The sequence below is a fragment of the Mobula birostris genome, chromosome X (assembly GCF_030028105.1).
Source record: "Mobula birostris isolate sMobBir1 chromosome X, sMobBir1.hap1, whole genome shotgun sequence".
Classification (NCBI taxonomy): domain Eukaryota; kingdom Metazoa; phylum Chordata; class Chondrichthyes; order Myliobatiformes; family Myliobatidae; genus Mobula; species Mobula birostris.
Window position 1 is genome coordinate 24,862,433 of NC_092402.1, and position 22,832 is coordinate 24,885,264.

Here is a 22,832-nt window from a genome sequence, read left to right on the forward strand (position 1 = left end):
CAAAAAGTAGTAAATGTATACCTTCATCCCAGTCCTTTTCATTTTCCACACAGTATGTCCTAATCATAATTTTTAATGTAGAATGAAATCTCTTCAAGGCTCCTTGTGATTCTGGATGATAGGCTGATGAAATAATTTGTTTTGCTCCCAGTTTATAAACTATCTGCTGAAACAATCCCGACATAAAATTACTACCTTGATCTGATTGTATTTCCTTAGGCAACCCAAAATAAGTAAAGAAATTTATAAGAGCCTCTGTCACAGTTTTGGCTGTTATATCCCTAAGAGGTACTGCCTCTGGAAACCTAGATACTGTGCACATAATAGTTAATAAATATAGATGTCCAGTTTTAGTTTTTAGCAAAGGACCTACACAGTCTACAATGATTTTTGAGAACGGCTCACCGAATACTGGAATTTGTTGCAGTGGGGCCACTGGAGTAACCTGATTAGGTTTACCTACAATTTGACACGTATGACACGTTCTACAAAATGTCGCCACATCTTGTCTTAAACTAGGCCAATAAAAATGTTTAGAAACTTTGTTCGCAGTTTTCTTTACACCTAAATGACCACCCAAAGGAATACTATGAGCCATAGTTAAAATCTTATTTCGGTAAATTTTAGGAACTACTACCTGATGATTAACTTCCTATTCCTCACTAGCAGGAATTGTAGGTGATCTCCACCTTCTCATTAATACTCCCTTTTCAAAATAATATCCTACTGGCACTTTTCAATTTCACTATCTGGAAGAGCTTGTTCTTTTAGTTTAATTATCTCAGGATTTTTATCCTGCTCTGCTATCATCTCCTTCCGAGATAAAGACAAATCTTCCTGGTCAGACTTACCACCAAAATCCTGATCAAATAATGTAGGTAAGAAAGTTTCTGATACATCTTCAAAATTCGAATCTTGATTTGAACTGTCATGGGTAACAACCTCATCCTTTACATCAGTCTTTTTAGCCATAGCTCTTGTTACAACACAAGAAGAATCTGTGTTAAAATCCCTCTGTGGTTCCTCAGAATTTGAATTTATTGTCAAATGCATTTCAGGAAAAACTTGTCCACTGGCTAAATCATTCCCTAACAAAAGAAGAACATCATTCACAGGTAAACTGGATTGTAATCCTACTTTAACAACCCCTGTAACTAATCCTGACAAATTTACTCTATGTAAATGTACTGGCATAAGGGCACTCCCAACTCCTCTTATATAATTTACCTCACCAATGTCAGACTCATAGAACATAGAATAGTACAGCACAGTACAGGCCCTTCGGCCCACAACATTGTGCCGACCCTCAAATCCTGCCTCCCACCTTAAATTCCTCCATATACCTGTCTAGTAGTCTCTTAAACTTCACTAGTGTATCTGCCTCCACCACTGACTCAGGCAGTGCATTCCATGCACCAACCACTCTCTGAGTAAAAAACCTTCCTCTGATATCCCCCTGGAACTTCCCACCCCTTACCTTAAAGCCATGTCCTCTTGTATTGAGTAGTGGTGCCCTGGGGAAGAGGCGCTGGCTATCCACTCTATCTATTCCTCTTATTATCTTGTACACCTCTATCATGTCTCCTCTCATCCTCCTTCTCTCCAAAGAGTAAAGCCCTAGCTCCCTTAATCTCTGATCATAATGCATACTCTCTAAACCAGGCAGCATCCTGGAAAATCTCCTCTGTACTCTTTCCAATGCTTCCACATCCTTCCTATAGTGAGGTGACCAGAACTGGAAACAGTACTCCAAGTGTGGCCTAACCAGAGTTTTATACAGCTGCATCATTACATCACGACTCTTAAACTCTATCCCTCGACTTATGAAGGCTAACACCCCAGAAGCTTTCTTAACTACCCTATCCACCTGTGAGGCAACTTTCAGGGAACTGTGGACATGTACCCCGAGATCCCTCTGCTCCTCCACACTACCAAGTATCCTGCCATTTACTTTGTACTCTGCCTTGGAGTTTGTCCTTCCAAAGTGTACCACCTCACACTTCTCCGGGTTGAACTCCATCTGCCACTTCTCAGCCCACTTCTGCATCCTATCAATGTCTCTCTGCAATCTTTGACAATCCTCTACACTATCTACAACACCACCAACCTTTGTGTCGTCTGCAAACTTGCCAACCCATCCTTCTACCCGCACATCCACGTTATTAATAAAAATCACAAAAAGTAGAGGTCCCAAAACAGATCCTTGTGGGACACCGCTAGTCACAATCCTTCAATCTGAATGTACTCCCTCCACCACCACCCTCTGCCTTCTGCAGGCAAGCCAAATCTGAATCCACCTGGCCAAACTTCCCTGGATCCCATGCCTTCTACCTTTCTGAATAAGCATACTGTGTGGAACCTTGTCAGATGCCTTACTAAAATCCATATAGATCACATCCACTGCACTACCCTCATCTATATGCCTGGTCACCTCCTCAAAGAACTCTATCAGGCTTGTTAGACACAATCTGCCCTTCACAAAGCCATGCTGACTGTCCCTGATCAGACCATGATTCTCTAAATGCCTATAGATCCTATCTCTAAGAATTTTTTCCAACAGCTTTCCCACCACAGACGTAAGACTCACTGGTCTATAATTACCCGGACTATCCCTACTACCTTTTTTGAACAAGGGGACAACATTTGCCTCCCTCCAATCCCCTAGTACCATTCCCGTGGACAACGAGGACATAAAGATCCTAGCCAGAGGCTCAGCAATCTCTTCTCTTGCCTCGTGGAGCAGCCCGGGGAATATTCCGTCAGGCCCCGGGGACTTATCTGTCCTAATGTATTTTAACAACTCCAACACCTCCTCTCCCTTAATATCAACATGCTCCAGAACATCAACCTCACTCATATTGTCCTCACCATCATCAAGTTTCCTCTCATTGGTGAATACTGAAGAGAAGTATTCATTGAGGACCTCGCTGACTTCCACAGCCTCCAGGCACATCTTCACACCTTTATCTCTAATCGGTCCTACCTTCATTCCTGTCATCCTTTTTTTCTTCACATAATTGAAGAATGCCTTGGGGTTTTCCTTTACCCTACTTGCCAAGGCCTTCACATGCCCCCTTCTTGCTCTTCTCAGCCCCTTCTTAAGCTCCTTTCTTGCTTCCCTATATTCCTCAATAGACCCATCTGATCCTTGTTTCCTAAACCTCATGTATGCTGCCTTCTTCCACCTGACTAGATTTTCCACCTCACTTGTCACCCATGGTTCCTTCATCCTACCATTCTTCATCTTCCTCACCGGGACAAATTTATCCCTAACATCCCGCAAGAGATCTCTAAACATCGACCACATGTCCATAGTACATTTCCCTGCAAAAACATCATCCCAATTCACACCTGCAAGTTCTAGCCTTATAATTTGCCTTTTCCCAATTAAAAATTTTCCTGTCCTCTCTGATTCTATCCTTTTCCATGATAATGTTAAAGGCCAGGGAGCGGTGGTCACTGTCTCCCAGATGCTCACCCACTGAGAGATCTGCGACCTGACCCGGTTCATTACCTAGTACTAGATCTAGTATGGCATTCCCCCTGGTCAGCCTGTCCACGTACTGTGACAGGCATCTGTCCTGGACACTCTTAACAAATTCAGCCCCATCTAAACCCTTGGAACTAATCAGGTGCCAATCAATATTAGGGAAGTTAAAGTCACCCATGATAACAACCCTGTTATTTTTGCACCTTTCCAAAATCTGCCTCCCAATCTGCTCCTCTGTATCTCTGCTGCTACCAGGGGGCCTATAGAATACCCCCAGTAGAGTAACTGCTCCCTTCCTGTTCCTGACTTCCACCCATATTGACTCAAAAGAGGATCCTGCTACATTACCCACCCTTTCTGTAGCTGTAATAGTATCCCTGACCAGTAATGCCACCCCTCCTCCCCTTTTTCTGCCCTCTCTTCTACCTTACTGTCTTTACACCGTTTATTCTGCTTCTCTTTCTTCAAAGCCTCTCTGTATGTTAGATCAGCCTCTTTTTAGGCCATTTCTGCTTTAAATCTTTCAGACTTTAACTGTTCAAGATGTAACTGCATTTCCAGATTACTCATTGGAAACCTATCTAACACCTCCTCATCAAATAATTTCAAAGTAATGTAATGCTCAATGGTTTTTCTTTGTATGAAAGCCTTGGTGGAATTTTTCATAATTCCTTTAATATTCAACTTCCCAGCAATCTCCAATACCTCAGGCTTTCTCGCTTTCTGTAAAGATCCTGAGTTAGGCATGTCCAAAAACCCGTCAATATCCATTGTTGCCGAATACTACTCATACTAATCAAACCAAAAAAGAATCAGGTATATCTCTTTTTCAAATCAAAAAGGTAATTACCAGCACTTAATCTGAAAATCAGAACATCTCCCGTGAGCCCCCACAGATTACGTTACGTAAGCAGCAACAATGAATATCAATCGAAACAGGTTATATAAAAACAACCAAACATTTATTAAACATGGATAAACAATAAAAAAATGCAAATGAAAACTTTAACCGGAAGTTAACCGTTATGCAGCTGTTCAACAAATCGTCACTCGGCACTGGTTCTTAAAGCGTTAAATGCGAGAACAGTTCTTAAAGCGATAAAGTCAGATATAGTTCTTAAAATGGTAAATTCGAAAGTTCAACAGATTTATATGTTCAATTGGGAGAGACTTCTCTGGAGAAGGTTTTCTTCATAGACGCGACTTTCCTGCTGGTTCTGTCCAAAGGATTCACGATGCCGTAAAGAAACAGTTTAAAACAATGGACCTTAATTTCTTTTAGAGAGAGCAAACCTTTGCATGAACTCTTTGTTCTCTTGGCAAGAGTTATCTTCGATGCAGGCCACTACTCCTTCAATGAAGACTCAATAAGGTCGATCCTTTGTTAAACTGCCAAATGAGGAGGTGTAGGTGAGGAAGGTTTTCAGAGCCTGCAGAGGGACTTGGACCAGCTGGAAAAATGGGCTGAAAAATGGCAGATGGAGTTTAATACAGACAAGTGCGAGGTATTGCACGTTGGAAGGACAAACCAAGGTAGAACATACAGGGTTAATGGTAAGGCACTGAGGAGTACAGCGGAACTGAGGGATCTGGGAATACAGATACAAAATTCCCTAAAAGTGGTGTCACAGGTAGATAGGGTCGTAAAGAGAGCTTTTGGTACATTGGCCTTTATTAATCAAAGTATTGAGTATAAGAGCTGGAATGTTATGATGAGGTTGTATAAGGCATTGGTGAGGCCGAATCTGGAGTATTGTGTTCAGTTTTGGTCACCAAATTACAGGAAGGACATAAATAAGGTTGAAAGAGTGCAGAGAAGGTTTACAAGGATGTTGCCGGGACTTGAGAAACTGAGTTACAGAGAAAGGTTGAATAGGTTAGGACTTTATTCCCTGGAGCGTAGAAGAATGAGGGGAGATTTGATAGAGGTATATAAAATTATGATGGGTATAGATAGAGTGAATGCAAGCAGGCTTTTTCCACTGAGGCAAGGGGAGAAAAAAACCAGAGGACATGGATTAAGGGTGAGGGGGGAAAAATTTAAAGGGAACATTAGTGGGGGCTTCTTCACACAGAGAGTGGTGGGAGTATGGAATGAGCTGCCAGACGAGGTGGTAAATACGGGTTCTTTTTTAAAATTTAAGAATAAATTGGACAGATACATGGATGGGAGGTGCATGGAGGAATATGGTCCGTGTGCAGGTCAGTGGGACTAGGCAGAAAATGGTTCGGCACAGCCAAGAAGGGCCAAAAGGCCTGTTTCTGTGCTGTAGTTTCTATGGTTTCTATGGTTTCCTCTCAATCCCTTGGTCCTGTACTTCGATAAGGTCTTCACTCTCCCTTCTACTGCTGGAATAGGGTAAATCAGCACATCTAGCCAAAAAATTCCAGTCCAATAATGTTGTATCTTGCAACAGAACGCAACACTCAGTTTTAAAAATGAAACTGCGTCATAAAAACAAATATGCAACAGAAATGGAAACTCAGTACGTTCTACCTGGAAATCTAAAAACTAAAAGCTAACTGTGTTATCTAGGGTCTACCCTTATATACCTGTGGTGCACATGTCATCATGTGACCTCACGTCGGCGGGAAAATTGCATCAGGTGACCTCCAAAAGACCATTAAATCATTCTCACAAAAAGAAATCACAGATATCCTTGAGGCATGTAACACTTGAAGCAATACAATTTGGTTGGCACTGTGTTGATTGGGTTGGCAATCACAGCTGTCCCTCCTTTGCCTCGCCCTCTCCAGCATGAGGACATGTGTACTGATATCTCAGCATGAGGAGCTGGTATGCTCTTTACCCATAAGGCACTTCCTCTGATGCACAAGGCTTGTGGATTAGGAAAGGGTTTAGGAAGAACGTTATTGAGGATTGGAATGGGATTTGAGGATCAGGGTTCTGGGGAGAAATATGGTGAAGAAAGATTATTGAGGGGAACAGCCACAGGGGTACTCTGCTGCTGGCTGCCCATTTCCCTTCCTTCTCCTGACAGTCACCCAGTTACCTGTCTCCTGGAACTTAGAGATGACTACCCCCTGTGGCTCCTGTCTATCACCTCCTCATTTTCCCATACGAGCCTAAGGTCATCGAGCTGCAGCTCCAGTTCCTTAACATGTTCCCTGAGAAGCTGCAACTTGGTGCACCTGGTGCAGATGTTGTTATCTGGGAGGCTGTAAGTCTCCCAGAATTTTCACATCTTACACAAAGAACATAACACTGCCCCTGGAGTCATTCTCTCTGCACTAATAATGCCCTAAGAAAAGAAGAAACTTACCAGATACTTACAATGCCCAAGCTAGATCTCACCTAATCCTGATGAGCCAAAGCTAAAGCCACTCTACAAAGTTGCTCTGCTTGACTCTGGCTTCTTTTTTATTTGCCTTGCGAATGAATCCCATTCACTGATTGGCTACGGTTCAAACTCTGAAAACTTCCACGAAGCGCTGCTTTTTTAATCTTCAATTGTGGACCTGTGTGAAGCTGCCTCTACTTCTCACAGTCCCATTCACTGATTGGCTCCAGTTCAGCTGTGCATTTAGAATGCAGTTCTAAGCAGTGTTGATGGTGGTGGTAGCCGTAAGATGATGGTTAATTCATCCGATGAGTTGGATGAAGACGATTATGGAGTTGCCGATGGCTGTGTGTTTGCTGCCAAAGCTGAAGGTGGTCAAACTGTTCAATCTTCATTAAGAACTTGTTCAGGCGGAGATGGAAGAAAGTAATAGTGGGGAAGCTCTCCGGGATTGGGGGACAGTTCACTGATATTATGTTCAACCCAAATCCACACAGTTTCACACCTTAACCACTTCTGTTACCAGAATCATATCATTCATTGGCCACAATACAATATCAGTACAACTTAACCTGGACAGTAAATCTAAGCATGGAATACTACATGTAACAATCCATAATTACTCCTGGGTTTTTTCTCAATGAAGTACTTGCTTCAAATTGCACCACTTTTCTCTGTGGGAGGAGGATAAGTCGGCTGACTGGCAGAAAACAGCAAGGACATTCAATGGCAGTGATAGGAGTGATATCATCCAATGAGAGGGCAGCAGGTTTGTCATAGATTTAGTGTCACAGAGTCATACTACACAGAAAGAAGCCCTTTGGCCCATCAAGTCTACATCAACCATTAAGCACACTTCTATGCTAATCCAATTGTTTTTTTCTCCCTGCATGCCCATCATCTCCCTCAATAATCTACCAATCACCTGCATATTAGGGACAGTTCACAGTGGTATCTATGACAGCAAGCAGACTGAGTTATACTGTTTGATTTCCCATGCAACAAACATACTGGTGTGTAGAACTTCTTCTCTTCTCCAAATATCCTGTCCTTCAAACTTTTCAAATGACATCCTCAACATTTGTTGAGCTGGCTTCTTGACTAGCTTTGTCCCTGCCCTGGCAGTAGCAAATTCATGCCCAGTGTCACAGTGTGTCTTGATTGCTCATGTGTGAAGGTATGTTCAGAGTCAGTAACTGAACCAAGTGCCAGAGTGTGAAACTACATAATGGTGAGCAATTATCACCACTGACTAGCCAAGGTAAAAAAAAACATTGTCCATGAAAGGAAATAAAAAAGCATAAGTGTACAGTTGTGAAATGGGTAGAGGGGAAAATAAGGATGGAATGGTAATACCATTTATAGTTTGCAAATATAAAGGCATTCTGTGATATGAAAAGGAGAAATAGATATGAGGACATCATAATCTTTGTGGATTCAGAGCTTATGGGTGAAGCAATCACCATTCTATTAGGAGCGCATGAGTATTCAGCTGCAATTGTCCCCCTCCGATCAATTCCTGAAAGGGAAATAGAAGTTAGCTGTGGTTGTCATCCAGTGTACTTACATGCAGTCTGTCATGGGTGAATGGGTGTGAAGCAGGCAACTGAGCTGAGTATGTTAATGTTAGCTGCCAGAGATGTTCCATCAATATTGTGGGACAACAGATCTGGCTGGGGAAATTAAGCAGCATTTGAAGCCAGCGTGAGACATCAGGGGAGTATCATAACTCCTTCCATAACTTACCCTGTCTACAACACAATTTATTTTTAAGAGATGTATTGTAATTTTTAGCAACAGTGACTACTTTTAAGGGATGAATGTAGACTCTTTGGATAATGATGTCTCTGCCAACCAAGATATCAAAGTTGGCAAGTTAGAATTTGGACCCTGTGTCAACCAATTAAAACAATTAAATATGCATTTATGCGTACAACAAATATTCTATATGATCAGGCAGCAGCAAGGCTGCTTGCAGTCTGCATTGCCTTGAACATAGCAGATGTTATTGTGCAACGTAATCCATGAGTTTGTTTTCAGGGGTTCTCCAAGTTAATCTACCAGAAGCTGAACTTCATAAAAATAGAAGTCATAATTGACACCGTTTTCTGTACGATATAATGAAACAATTCATTGTAGAATGTAAGGATTTCAATAAATGTTATCATTAACTAAAGAATAAATCATATCTGCAATTGTGATCAAATGTCTGCCTTTACTGTGCTAGAGTGTTGAGCAATAGTAACATTGGAAATACACTCCAGAGATAAAAACAGCACCCACAAGAGAAAACTTTCAAAAGCTGGCAAAGAAATTATAAAGCAAATTCCACAGTTTAACACCAAATGTAGCCTGAAAGTGAAAAATATAAAGAACGTACCAATTTCTACATTATCTTATCAGCAGAATTAAATCTGTTATTTCTACTAAAGTCACCTTGTTGTACAAGTATTTTGTTTCAAGCAAAATGAACTTACTGTCATATTTTCTGCTAAACACTGTGCATGGTGTTTGGAAATACAGGCAACACACATCAAAGTTGATGATAAACGCAGCTGCGTTTACCAGCAACTTTGATTTGTGTTGCTTGAATTTCCAGCATCTGCAGAATTCCTCGTATTTATGTTTGGAAATACAATTCTATTTTAAGATGTTAAACTTCAATATTTAAAAACCACGGCTACCAACTTTGCTTATTCCCCTTCCTCACCCTCTACTGGAACACTGCCTCCGTCCAATGCCCATGTGCCAAATATCATCCTCCAATGAACAGCAATGACCTAATATTGGAGAATAAGGACTTTTTTAACAATGACTTACAAAATGCTGCATACAATTCCTTGTATTGATAATGCATATTTTATATTATCTATTATCTAGTTGGAATAATCAAATCTCTATGGTGATGCTATTTTAAAGGTTCAGTCCTGCATTAAACTGCCCAGTCAGGGTTGCTGAAGAAAGCAATATAAAGCAAGATACTCCCGATGCTGTAAAAATGAAACAAAAATCACTCAAAGGTCAGGCAGAACTTCTGGAGAGAGAAACAAGTGTTAATATTTCTGACCAATGACTTTTTCAGAACTTGCGGTTAAATCTCTAGAATGGAACTTGAACTAAAGACTTTCTGAGCCAGTGGCATGAGATAAGTCAAAATGAAATTACAAGTACATTGAACGTGCATGGTCTTTCAGATGATTCCTGTATTTTTTTCAATTCTGATAAAATGCACAGAAATGTTTCAGCATATGATTCACGACCAGTAGTTGAAGCCAAGCTGCATTATCACTGTGCACAACAGAAACAGACTGTTGCTGTACTTGCCAGTGTGTAGAGATCACATCTGCATCAACAGAACTACAGTTTGGTTTTCAAACACTCAGCTAACTGGTTCAGTAAGATAAGAACTTAAATTACCAATCCACTGTCCATTTAACTGTACATATTAATATTAGCATTACTATGAAGCAGAAACTTGTCAAGTTTATGTGCACATAATACTGATCTGAAATTAACCAGTGATTATTGGCAGAGACAACACTCACAGCAATACCAGAGCTATTATGTTGGGACTGTACACATATTACAAAACAAATTATTTTGCAGCTCTCGACTTTTAGGAAATGTGAATAGGTGTCTCAGAGTACAGCAGTGGCCCACTCTTCATCGCGGGGCATTTTCACTGATGTGCTGTATTAATGGGGAGTTGCATTAGCCAACCTTATAGAACAATGCCACGGTCTTTACCTCTACTGTCATTGCAATTTAACCCATTCCTTTCCTGAAGTCTTTCAGGGCAGTACAGTAGTATAGAGGTTAGCACAACACTTTACAGTGCAGGCGACCCAGGATCAATTCCCGCCAGTGTCTGCAAACAGTTTGTACGTTTTTCCCCATAATCATGTGGGTTTCCTCCGGGTGCCCTGGTTTCCTCCCACAGTCCAAAGACCTATTGGTTTGGTAGGTTAATTGGTCATTGTGAATTGTCCCACAACTAGGCTCAGATTATTGCTAGCCGCTGTAGTTCAAAGGGCTGGAAGGGCCTATTCTGTGTTGTATTTAAGTAAATTATATTAAGTATACCATTTTGAATACTGTTGAAGGGCATAATCTACCAGGGGGAGCCACAGTGACCGGGTTGCTGGCACTGAGAAAGAAGAGAAGAGAGGTGAAGAGGACTGCAGTGTTGATAGGAGATTCCATAGTCAGAGGAACAGAGACAAGATTCTGTAGCCGTGATAGAGACACCCGTATGGTAAGTTGCCTTCCTGGTGCCAGGGTCAGGAATGTCTTGGATCAAGAGAAGGGTTTCAGATTTCTGGATGATTGGGATTTCTTCTGGGGAAGGTATGACCTGTACAAAAGGGACAGGTTACACCTGAACCCGAGGGGAACCAATATCCCTGTGGGCAAGTTGGCTAGAGTTGTTCGGGTGAGTTTAAACTAATTTGACAGGGCGATAGCAACCAAAGTGATAGGCCTGAGGATGGGGTAATTGGTTTACAAACAGAGGCAATGTGTAGTGAGACTGCTAGCAAGGTCAGGCAGATGACGGGGCAATATTGCAGTCAATGGGATGAGGTGCAATGTAAACTGGGAACAAAATTGAAAACAGTGATGAATACAGGACAGAAGCTGTTATATTTGAATGAATGCAGTATACGAAATGAAGTAGATGAACCTGTAGCGCAGTTAGAGATTGGCAGATATGATATTGTGGCATTACTAAGTTGTGGTTGAAAAAAGATTATAACTGGAAGCTTAAAAACCAAGGATATATGTTGCATTGAAAGGACAGGCGGGTAGGCAGAGGGGGTGGGGTGGCTCTGTGGGTAAAAAATGAAATCAAATCCTTAGATAGAGGTGACATAGGATCAGAAAATATAGAATCCTTGTGGGTAGAACTAATAAACTGCAAGGGGAAAAAGACCCTGACAGGAGTTATATATAGGTCTCTGAACAGTAGCAAAATGTAGGTTACAAATGACAACAGGAGATCGAAAAAGCATATCAAAAGGGCAATGTTATAATAGTCATGGGGGATCTCAATATGCAGGTAAATTGGGAGAATCCGGTTGGTGCTGGATTCCAAGAGAGGGGATTTCTAGAGTGCCTATGAGATGGCTCTTTGGAGCAGCTCAATCTTGCCCACCTCAAGTCCAAAACGAAGACATCCACGAGTTCCCTCATTGGGTTCCAATACGCAGATGACAACAGTGTTGCAGCTCTTTCAAAAAACCACCTACAACAGATTCTGACTGCTTTCAACTGTGCATACACGGAACTTGGACTTACCATCAATTCCAAGAAGACTCAGATCATCTATCACCCATCACCAATTGAGACAAAATCGGATAGAACCATCATTTCAGCTTGGCAAAACAACCCTGGAAAACGTGGACCGCTTTCTGTATCTTGGAAGTCACCTCTCCTCCAATGTCGACCTTAATGACGAGATCCAACATCGTCTTAAATGCGCTGGAACAACTTTTGGACGTCTCCGAACAAGAGTCTTTCATGATCGTGATATCCGAACAGACACAGTACACTTTGTTAGTATACAAAGCAGTGGTAATCCCAAAGCTCCTGTATGCATCAGAAACCTGGACAACATACCAATGACATCTGAAGGGACTTGAAAAGTTCCATCAACGCTGTCTTCGAAACATCTTAAATATCAGCTGGGAAGATAGAAGAAACAACGTCAGTGTGCTAAATGAAGCAAAAACAACAAGCATTGAAGCCTCCGTCATCAAGAACCAACTAAGATGGAGCAGTCATGTTGTTCGGATGAAAGACGAACATCTGCCGAAACAAATCTTCTACTCCCAGCTTAAAGAAGGCAAACGTAAAAGAGGCGGACAACAGAAGAGATTCAAAGGCGTCTTAAAAGCCAACATGAAGAAATGTAACATTGACATCAACAATTGGGAAACCAATGCCAAGGACAGGAAACTCTGGCAAGCCATCATCTGAGAAGGAACAGCAACTTTCGAAGCCAACAAATGTGCAGAATTAGAAGAAAAGAGAAGAAAATGGAAAGAGAGGCAGCAACAACCAAAGCCCGATCTGCCATCTGGAACTACCTGTCCTCTATGCGGAAGAACTTTCAAAGCCAAGATTGGACTCATAAGCCACTTGAGAGCCCATAAGTCGATCAACAGAACGAAGACCATCATCCTTGACCTCGAAAGATAGCTACGATGACGGCGGTTGAGCCCACCAGAGGATCAGCTATTCTGGACTGGGTGTTGTGCAATGAACTGGAATTGATTAGAGAGCTAAAATAAAAGAACCCTTAGGGGTAAATGATCATAATATGATAAAATTCACCCTGACATTTGAGAAGAAGAAGCTAAAGTCAGATGTATCAGTATTACAGTGGAGTAAAGGGAATTTCAGAGGCATGAATGAGGAGTTGGCCAAAATTGATTAGAACAGGGATGACAGCAGACCAACAATGGCTGGAATTTCTGGGAGCAATTCGGAAGGCACAGGATAGATACATCCCAAAGAAGAAGAAGTATTCTAAAGGCAGGATGACATAATCGTGGCTGACAAAGGAGGTCAAAGCAAATATAAAAGACAAAAAGAGGACATATAATAGAGCACAAAATTGGTGGGAAGTTACAGGATTGGGAAGCTTTTAAAAACCAACAGAAAGCAACTATGTCATGGTCTGGTTCGTGAAGTCCGCGTTCCGGTTCAAGGTTTGGTCCATGGACACTGGACTCCGGGTCTTCCGGCTGTCCCTTGTTTCAGTTGGGCTTAATCATAGGCACTTGATACTCATCTTGGGGCTGGGAATATAAGTGGCCCTGGGTTCGAGTGTGGTTGCTGGTTTGTCTTGTCAGTATCCTGTCCTTGCCTCCATGGTGTAAGTCAGGCTGTCTTTGCTGTTACCCTGTGGTTGGATCTGTCCCTTCCTGTCCTTGCCTCTGTTGGGTAAGCCAGGCTGTCTTTGCTGTTACCTTGAGGCTGGACTGTTCCCTTCCCTTCACCTTCTGCCTGAAGCCTTGCCTACAACCTCTGCCTGCAACCTTGTCAAGTTCTACCACTGGAGCGAGACAAGATAAGGAACTGTATCATTGAGTTGGAACTGTCTCTGTGTCCACACCTTTGCTAGGTAGGTCTGGCTGTTTGCTGCTACCCAGTGTTGGGATCTATCTTATTGTGTTCAGCATTCTGTGTGGAGCCCTAGCCCCAAGTCCTATTCCCAAGGAGGGGTCCTGGCTCTGTGTTCCATGTCCCTGTGTTCCTGTCATCCCAAGTCCAAGGCTCTGAGGTTCCTGTCATCCCAAGTCCAAGGCTCGGCTGTGCCTGAGTACTAAGTCAAGGCTTCGTGTTCTCGTCCTGTCCATGTGCCTCGTCCTGTCTGAACCCAAGCCTCGAAGTACCCAAGCCATATTCAGTCCTGTAACCACGTCATGTCCTCGCCTAGTTCTGGGTCTGAGCCTGAGTCAAGACCCAGGTTCTGGGTCCTTATCCAGTCTCCGGCTCGGAGTCCAAACCCTGGCTCCTAGTTCATTGTCCTGGTCCTGCTTGCCTAGCCAATGTCCTAGCCCAAGTCTGTGTTCTTGTCCCAGCTCTCTGGTCAAGTCTTGTTCCTGGTACTTCAGTGTCTGTGTCTTGCATTTGGGTCCGCTCCCAGTGCTGCCCCCTCCCATATGGCAAACTAAAAATGTCATAAAGAGGGAAAAGATGAAATATGAAGGTAAGCTAGCCAATAATAGTAATGAGGATACCAAAAGTTTCTTCAGATATATAAAGAGGAAAACAGAGGTATGATTAGATATTGGACTGCTGGAAAATGATGCTGGAGAGGTAGTATTGAATTGAATTGACTTTATTCCTTACATCTTTCATTACATGAAGGTGACAAGGAAACAGCCGATGAACTGAATAAGTATTTTGCATCAGTCTTTACTGTAGAAGACACGAACAGTATGGTGGATGTTCGAGAGTGTTAGGGGGCAGAAGTGAGTGCAGTTGCCATTACTAGGAAGAACGTGCTTGGGAAACTGAAAGGTCTGAAGGTAGATAAATCACCTGGACCAGATGGCCTATTCCCCAGGGTTCTGAAAGAGGTGGTTGAAGTGATTGTGGAGGCATTAGTAATGATCATTCAAGAATCACTAGATTCTGGCATGGTTCCAGAGGACTGTAAAATTGCAAATGTCACTCCACTCTTCAAGAAGGCAGAGAGGCAGAAGACATAAAATTAGAGGTTAGTTAGCCTGACCTTGGTGGTTGGGAGATGTTGGAATCAGTTAAGGATTTGATTTTGAGGTACATGGAGGCACATGATAACATCGGCCTGGCAAGTCTGTTGGGATTCTTTGAAGAAATATTAAGCAGGAAAGACAAAGGAGAATTGGTAGATGTTGTGTACTTGGATTTTCAGAAAGCATTTGACAAGGTGACATACATTGAATTGAATTGACTTTATTTCTTAAATCCTTCACATACATGAGGAGTCAGAATATTTACATTACATCTTTGTCTGAATGTGGAATATGCAAATTATAGTAATTTGCAATAAATAGTATGTACAGTAAGATATACAACAGAACAGTCAATATAGGTTAGAAATACAATTGTGTCAGCATGAATTAATCAGTCTGAAGGCCTGGTGGAAGAAGCTGTCCTGGAGCCTGTGGGTCCTGGCTTTTATGTTGCAATATCGTTTCCTGGATGGTAGCAGGTGGAATAGATTGTGGTTGGGGTGACTCGGGTCCCCAATGATCCTTTGGGCCCTTTTTACACACCTGTCCTTGTAAATGTCCTGAATCATGGGAAGTTCACATCTACAGATGCGCTGGGCTGTCCGCACCACTCTCTGCAGAGTCCTGTGATTAAGGGAGGTACAGTTCCAATACCAGGCAGTGATACAGCCAGTCAGGATGCTCTCAATTGTGCCCCTGTAGAAAGCTCTTAGGATTTGGGACCCATACCAAACTTCCTCAACCGTCTGAGGTGAAAGAGGTTCTGTTGTGCCTTTTTCACCACACAGCTGGTGTGCACAGACCACGTGAGGTCCTTGATGATGTTTATGCTGAGAAACTTAAAGCTGTTCACCCTCTCAACCCCAGATACATTGATGTCTATAGGGGTTAGCCTGTCTCCATTCTTCCTGTAGTCCACAACCAGCTCCTTTGTTTTTGCGACATTGAGGGAGAGGTTGTTTTCTTGACATCACTGTGTCAGGGTGATGACTTTTTCTCTGTAGGCTGCCTCATTATTATTTGAGATTAGGCCAATCAATGTAGCATCGCCAGCAAATTTAATTATCAGATTGGAGATGTGGGTGGCGACGCAGTCATGGGTATACAGAGTGTACAGGAGCTCCTGTGTTGAAAGTCAGAGGGGTGGAGGTGAGGGAGCTCATTCTTACCACCTGTTGGCGATCTGACAGGAAGTCCACGATCCAGCTGCACAAGGCTGAGGTCTCTGAGCTTCTTGCCAAGCCTGGATGGAATTCTGGTGATGAATGCTGAAATGTAGTCCAAGAACAGCATTCTCATATAAGCATCCTTCTCCAGAAGTGTAAGCATAGTATGCAGAGCAGTGGCTATTGCGACATCTGTCGATAGATTGTGTCGATAGGTGAATTGTAGGGGGTCCAGTGTGGGTGGTAGCATGCTGCAGATGTAATCCTTGACCAGCCTCTCAAAGCATTTGTTTATTATGGAGGTGAGTGCAAGAGGATGCCAGTCGTTCAGATATGTTACCTTGGTCTTTTTTGGTACAGGGACAATGGTGGCTGTTATGAAGCAGGAGGGCATTCTATGCTGGGAGAGGGAGAGATTAAAAATGTCTGCAAACACAGCCAATTGTGCTGTGTACATCCTGAGTACCCACCCTGGAATGCCGTCTGGTCCCGCGGCCTTGCGACTGTCCACTTGTTGGAAGCACCTATGTACTTCAGCCTCAGATGACCAAGGTGCAGCTCACTTTGCTGGCTCTCCTCAGTGTTGGTAACATCGAATCGAACATAAAAAAGGTTTAACTCATCTGGGAGAGAGGCAGTGATGTTGGAAACAGCACTACATTTAGCTTTGAAGTCTGCAATGGTGTGCAGACCTTGCCATAAGCTGCATGTGTTGTTGGTGGAGAGTTGTGTCTGGATTTTGTCCCTGTTTCACTGGCAAGGCAGTCGTTTCGCTGCCTTGATGACTTTGTATAGATCATAGCTGCAATTCTTGAGTCCTTGGTGGTTACTGGCAGTGAAAGCTCTGTCTTGCTGCCGGTAACCTCCAGGGTTTTTGGTTTGGATAGACCCTGACTAATTTTTGGGGGGCAACGCTCTTGATGCACTTCTGGATGAAGCTCGTGACCCCTTCTGTGAACTCAGAGACATCCTTATCATGAAAGACATTCCAGCTGAAGTCATCAAAGCAGTCCTGTAGCATGGAGACTGATAGGACAGACCAACAGTGGATGGTTTTAACTACCTCTTCTATCAACTTCTGCCTGTACACAGGCAGAAGCAGGGTAGAGAAGATCAGACTTCCCAACCAGTGGATGGAGGAGCATTTTGTTAGCATTGTGGAAGGGAGAGTAGCTGTGGTCAAGTATGCTATCTCCTGTGTGCTCACCTGGATGTGTTGCTAAAACTTCGGAGAGATTTTAGTCAGCGATGCTCGATTAAAGTCTCCGGCAACGATGAAAGCAGCCTCCAGGTGTGCAGTCTCCAGGGTGCTGATGGTCTCGTACAGTTCCTTGATGCCAAGTCAGTATCAGCCTGTGGCAGAATATACAGTTGTGATAATAACAGCCATGAACTCCCTAGGCAGCCAATATGGTCTACACAGCAGCACAAGGTACTCCAGATCCGGGGAACAAAAGGGTTTCAGGGCATGCACATTCTGGGGGTCGCACCAAGCGTTATTGGCCATGAAGCATACCCCTCCTCCTTTACTCTTCCCTCTCTGCTCAGAACAGGGAGAACCTAGAGGGCTCGATGGTGTGATCCGGTATCTCCTCCGTCAACCAGGTCTCCACGCAACACAATGTTACATTTCTTTGTTTCCCACCTTTGGCACCACTTCTGAGGTAGCGACGGTGCAGTAAATGAGCCTCCCATGGATCGTGTAAGCAGGGACTCCCAGTGGGTAAATGCCTGGTATTACAGGAAAGATAGTGCATTGGCTGATTGGCAAGATGCAAGGAGTGGGAATAAATGGAGCCTTTTCCGGTTGTCTGCCAGTGACTAGTGGTGTTCCACAATGATCACTTCTTTTTAGGTTATGTCAATGATTTTGATGGTGGTTTTGGTGCAAAGTTTGCAGACAATACGAAGATACGTGGAGGGGTAGGTGGTGTTGAGGAAGCAGGAGGACTTAGATGTGAGAAGAATTGGCAAAGAAGTGGCAAATGTAATACATTGTTGGGAAGTATCTGTTCATGCTCTTTGGTAGATGAAGTAAAAGTGTAGACTACTTTCTAAAGGGATTTTATGGGATTTTAATGGGATCCAAAGGGGCATTGCTTTGTGGATCCAGAACAGGTCATATTCTGCATGGAGGTCGGTCACCAGTGGTGTGCCTCAGGGATCTGCTCTGGGAACCCTACTCCATGATCTTTATAAATGCCCTGGATGAGGAAGTGGAAGGATGGGTTAGTAAATTTGCTGATGACAAAGATTGGGGGTGTTGTGGATAGTGTGGAGGGCTGTCAGTAGTTACAGTGAGACATTGATAGGATGCAAAACTGGGCTGAGAAGTGGCAGATGGAGTTCAACCCAGATAAGGATTGAATTGTTTCATTTTGGTAGGTCAAATATGACGGCAGAATATAGTATTAATGGTAAGACTCTTGGCGGTGTGGAAGATCAGAGGGATCTTGGGGTCTGAGTCCATAGGATGCTCAAAGCTACTGCACAGGTTGGCTCTGTGGTTAAGAAGGCATACGGTGTATTGGCCTTCATCAATCGTGGGATTGAGTTTAAGAGCTGGGAGGTAATGTTGCAGCTATATAGGACTCTAGTCAGACTGCACTTGGACTACTGTGCTCAATTCTAGTCGCCTCACTACAGGAAGGATGTGGAAAACCTAGAAAGGGTGCAGAGGAGATTTACAAGGATGTTACCTGGATTGGGGAGCATGCCTTATGAGAATAGGTTGAGTGAACTCTGCCTTTTCTCCTTTGAGTGACGGAGGATGAGAGATGACCAGATAGAGGTGTACAAGATAATGAGAGGCATTGATTGTGTGGATAGTTAAAGGAATTTTCCCAGGGCTGAAATGGCTAGCATGAGAGGGCACAGTTTTAAGATGCTTGGAAGTAGGTACAGAGGAGATGTCAGGGGTAAGTTTTTTATGCAGAGGGTGGTGAGTGCATGGAATGGGCTGCCGGCGATGGTAGTGGAGGCAGATACAATAGTCTTTTAAGAGACTCCTGGACAGGTACATGGAGCTAGGGAAAATAGAGGGCTATGGGTAACCCTACGTTAAGGACATGTTCGGCACAGCTTTGTGGCTGAAGGGCCTGTATTGAGCTGTTGGTTTTCTATGTTTCTATATCTAATTCAGCCTCTATTATCCCCAAACAAGAGAAAATATACAGATGCTGTAAATCAAAGTAATACACACAAAATGCTGGAGGAACTCAGCAGGCCAGGCAGTACCTGTGGAAAAGAGTACAGTCGACATTTCGGCTGAGACCCTTCAACAGGAATCAGAATCAAACTGTTATTCTGCCTAGATCCATTGACCTGCACTTTGTCTGTTGCTCTCCATATTCCTTCAATCTATGTGCTCATCCAAACTTTTTTTAAGTGCTGCAATTAAACCCACATCCACCACTTCCACTGGCAGCTTGTTTCACACTGTCACCACCTTCTGAGTGAAAAAGTTCCCCGTAAATATATCACCTTTCACCTTTTACCATATCTTAGTCTCACTCAACCTCAGTGGAATAAACCTGATTGCATGTAGCCCATCTATACGACTCGTAATTTGAAAATCTCCTTCCGCTCTGCTTCAGGTAGCAGGAGTCCAAAACGAGGCATAACCGTGAATTGTTAGTTGTAAATTGATGAGATAATTAGGCAGTCGGCAAGGGCCAATAAAAAGAAGTCAGACTTAAGTGGATTGTCCATTGTGGGAGCGACCATAGTGTGGACGGACAAGGTTAGAATCAGAATCAGGTTTATTATCACTGGCATGTGATGTGAAATTTGTTAACTTAACAGCAACAGATCAATGGAATAGATAATATAGCAGAGAAAAAAAATAGTAAATAAACAAGTAAATCAATTACGTATACTGAATAGATTTTTAAAAAATGTGCAAAAACAGAAATACTGTTTATTTAAAAAAAAGTGAGGTGGTGTCCAAGAGGTCAATGTCCATTTAGGAATCGAATGGCAGAAGGTAAGAAGCTGTTCCCGAATCGCTGAGTTTGTGCCTTTAGGCTTCTGTACCTCACCTCACCTAGAAGATCTGTTTGGGGCCCTGAATGGTAGTGAGGTAGGAAGTGTAGCACTTGTTCTGCTTGCAAGGATAAGTACCAGGGTGGGAGATCAGTGAGGAGGGATGAAAGAACAAGGGAGTCAAGGAGGGGGTGATCCCTGCAGAAAGCAGAAATTGGGGGTTGGAAGGAGATGTGCTTGATGGTGGGATCCTGTTGAAGATGGTGGAAGTTCCAGAAAATTATGTTCTGGATGTGAAGACTGGTGGGGTGGTAGGTGAGTGGAACAAGTGCAACACCTGCCCCTACACCTCCTCCCTCACTACCAGAAGAAGTGGGATCTCCCAGTGGCTAACCATTTTAATTCCACTTCCTATTCCCATCACATTCCTGACTAACTTTAGAGAGTTAGGATGTAATGGAGGTAGTTTCCAGGCGAAGTAGAACAAGGGTTATGATAAAGTTCCGTATCTTTAATACATAGACTATAAGGAGAGACATAGACCAGGTGGACTCAAGTACAGAGGAGACCAGAGACAAGGATGAAGTTGAACGAAGAATCTTTACTCAAGGATTAGTTCATAGAGACCATTAGGTAGGATTCGAGAGTCATTACACACAGGATAGGTAAACTCAAGATTGAGCAAGGTCTAACAAAACAAGGCACAGATGCTCTGATAACTAAAAAGAAACACAGGTGAAAATAACCCAACTAATAATCAGGGGAGGAGTGTTGGAGCCTGGAGGACCCAGGCCTGGATATAGTCCGGATATGGGCTGTTTCATTATCTGAAGTGTTGCAAATGGTGCCAAACATTGTACAATTGTCAGCAAACATCCCTACTTCTGGCCTTGTAATTTTAAATGTATTGGTCCTGATCTACTAATGATGGCAATACTGATTGCAAACCATGGCATGCAGAATTAACATGAAAATCTACAAGTTGCCAATAATACCCCACAACTCAACTATTTTCTGTTACTATCTTCATATTAGTTATTACTGTGACCAGAATGCAGAGTAATTACTTACTGTTCTTGCTCTAAAGATTGTGCAATTTTTTAAACTATCAGCAATAGTGATGTCTCTAATGGCAATAATAAATTATAGTTATTGCTGGCCATCCTCACTATCCTGAAAATTTAACTTCATGTGCAGAATCTCATTCCTTTAGGGGAATTATTTTTCTTAATTAAAAAGTAATATAATTTTAATAGTAAAAGAAAACAGTTAATAAGAACTGCCAAAGTGAAGTTTAATAGAATTTTTTTATAATTATGCAAAGATAGTGTGGCAAGAATTCAAGAAAGGATAATATTAACATGAAAATGAAAAAAAAATAAGCAGACATGTTAAATGTTTAATTCTTTCTCTGGAATGATTAAAGCCTCAGGGTTGTGTTAGTGAGCTAGATGGCCCTTGAAGGTGACTCTTGTATTGACAGCTCTTTCAAACAAGCTGATCTTGACCATACAACTGAGGCCTAGAGGCTAATTTCTATTTCTCCTGCAGCCTTTTGATGTGGACTTATGTAATTTGAGCAGCTCTGTAAACACACCCAGATTCTTTCCTACCTCGTGATATTTTCTGTATCATACATTTTGGTCACTTTATAAGAAAGTACAGTGTCAGTGTCATGTAATGCACATAACTTACCCAAAACCAGCATTTATTCAACATTGAAATAAAAGGGTTCCAATGCTAGGAAAATTTTGTATTTAAAGCCAGCTCTTTACAACCTCTTCACAAATAAATACAAAAAGTTTTAAAATGGAATTGAAAATTGAAATTCATCAGAAGATTTTTGCATGGAGCGCTTTGAATAAGGTTAAGGCAGCTTCTTGATATCATTGATTATTCCATTTGTAACATGGGCTATTCTAGAATGAAATAGTGACATAAAACCAGAAAATGAACCAATCCTCTCAAAGGAACAGCCTATGTAAATACTCCTTTTCTCCCAAGGTCACTGTTGGGGTGGTTCTACATCCATTCATGTAGTAAACAGTTGAGACGTTCTCACACTGGAAGATGCCTTGCTAACTCAGAACTGATCAATTCATTCATATAATGAGTTTTATATTTAACTGTAAAATATTTGGTGTTCCTGCCATGGTATTTGAAATGGTTAGATTAGGTATGAATGTTTCCTTCATTATATTTTTTTCAATATGACTATGCTTAGATAATAGATAGAATATTAACTGGTTTGAATATTCTTGTATTAAAACTTTACACAAATTCACCATTTGATAGTAAAATACTTCAGGCTGAATCAGCAGAAAATACTTGGAAACATTTAAAATAAAAGGGACAATAATAGTGCCTTTGAGATCTGTTAAACTTTAGCCATGTAATCTCTGACACCAGGCATTCTGTTGGCAGTTGAAATACTGTCACATTGTGGGATTGGGATTACCTTTGTCACCACTTAAAATACTTGGTCACAATAAGCACTCAGTTATAGAACCATGCAACTGAGGCCTAGAGGCAATAATCATTTCACCCCCATATTCAACTCAAACCCCAGGTTCAAAGGTTCATTTTATTATCAAAGTATGTATGTAGTATACAACTCTGAGATTTGTCTCTTCTCCAGATAGCTACAGAATACAGAAAACCATAC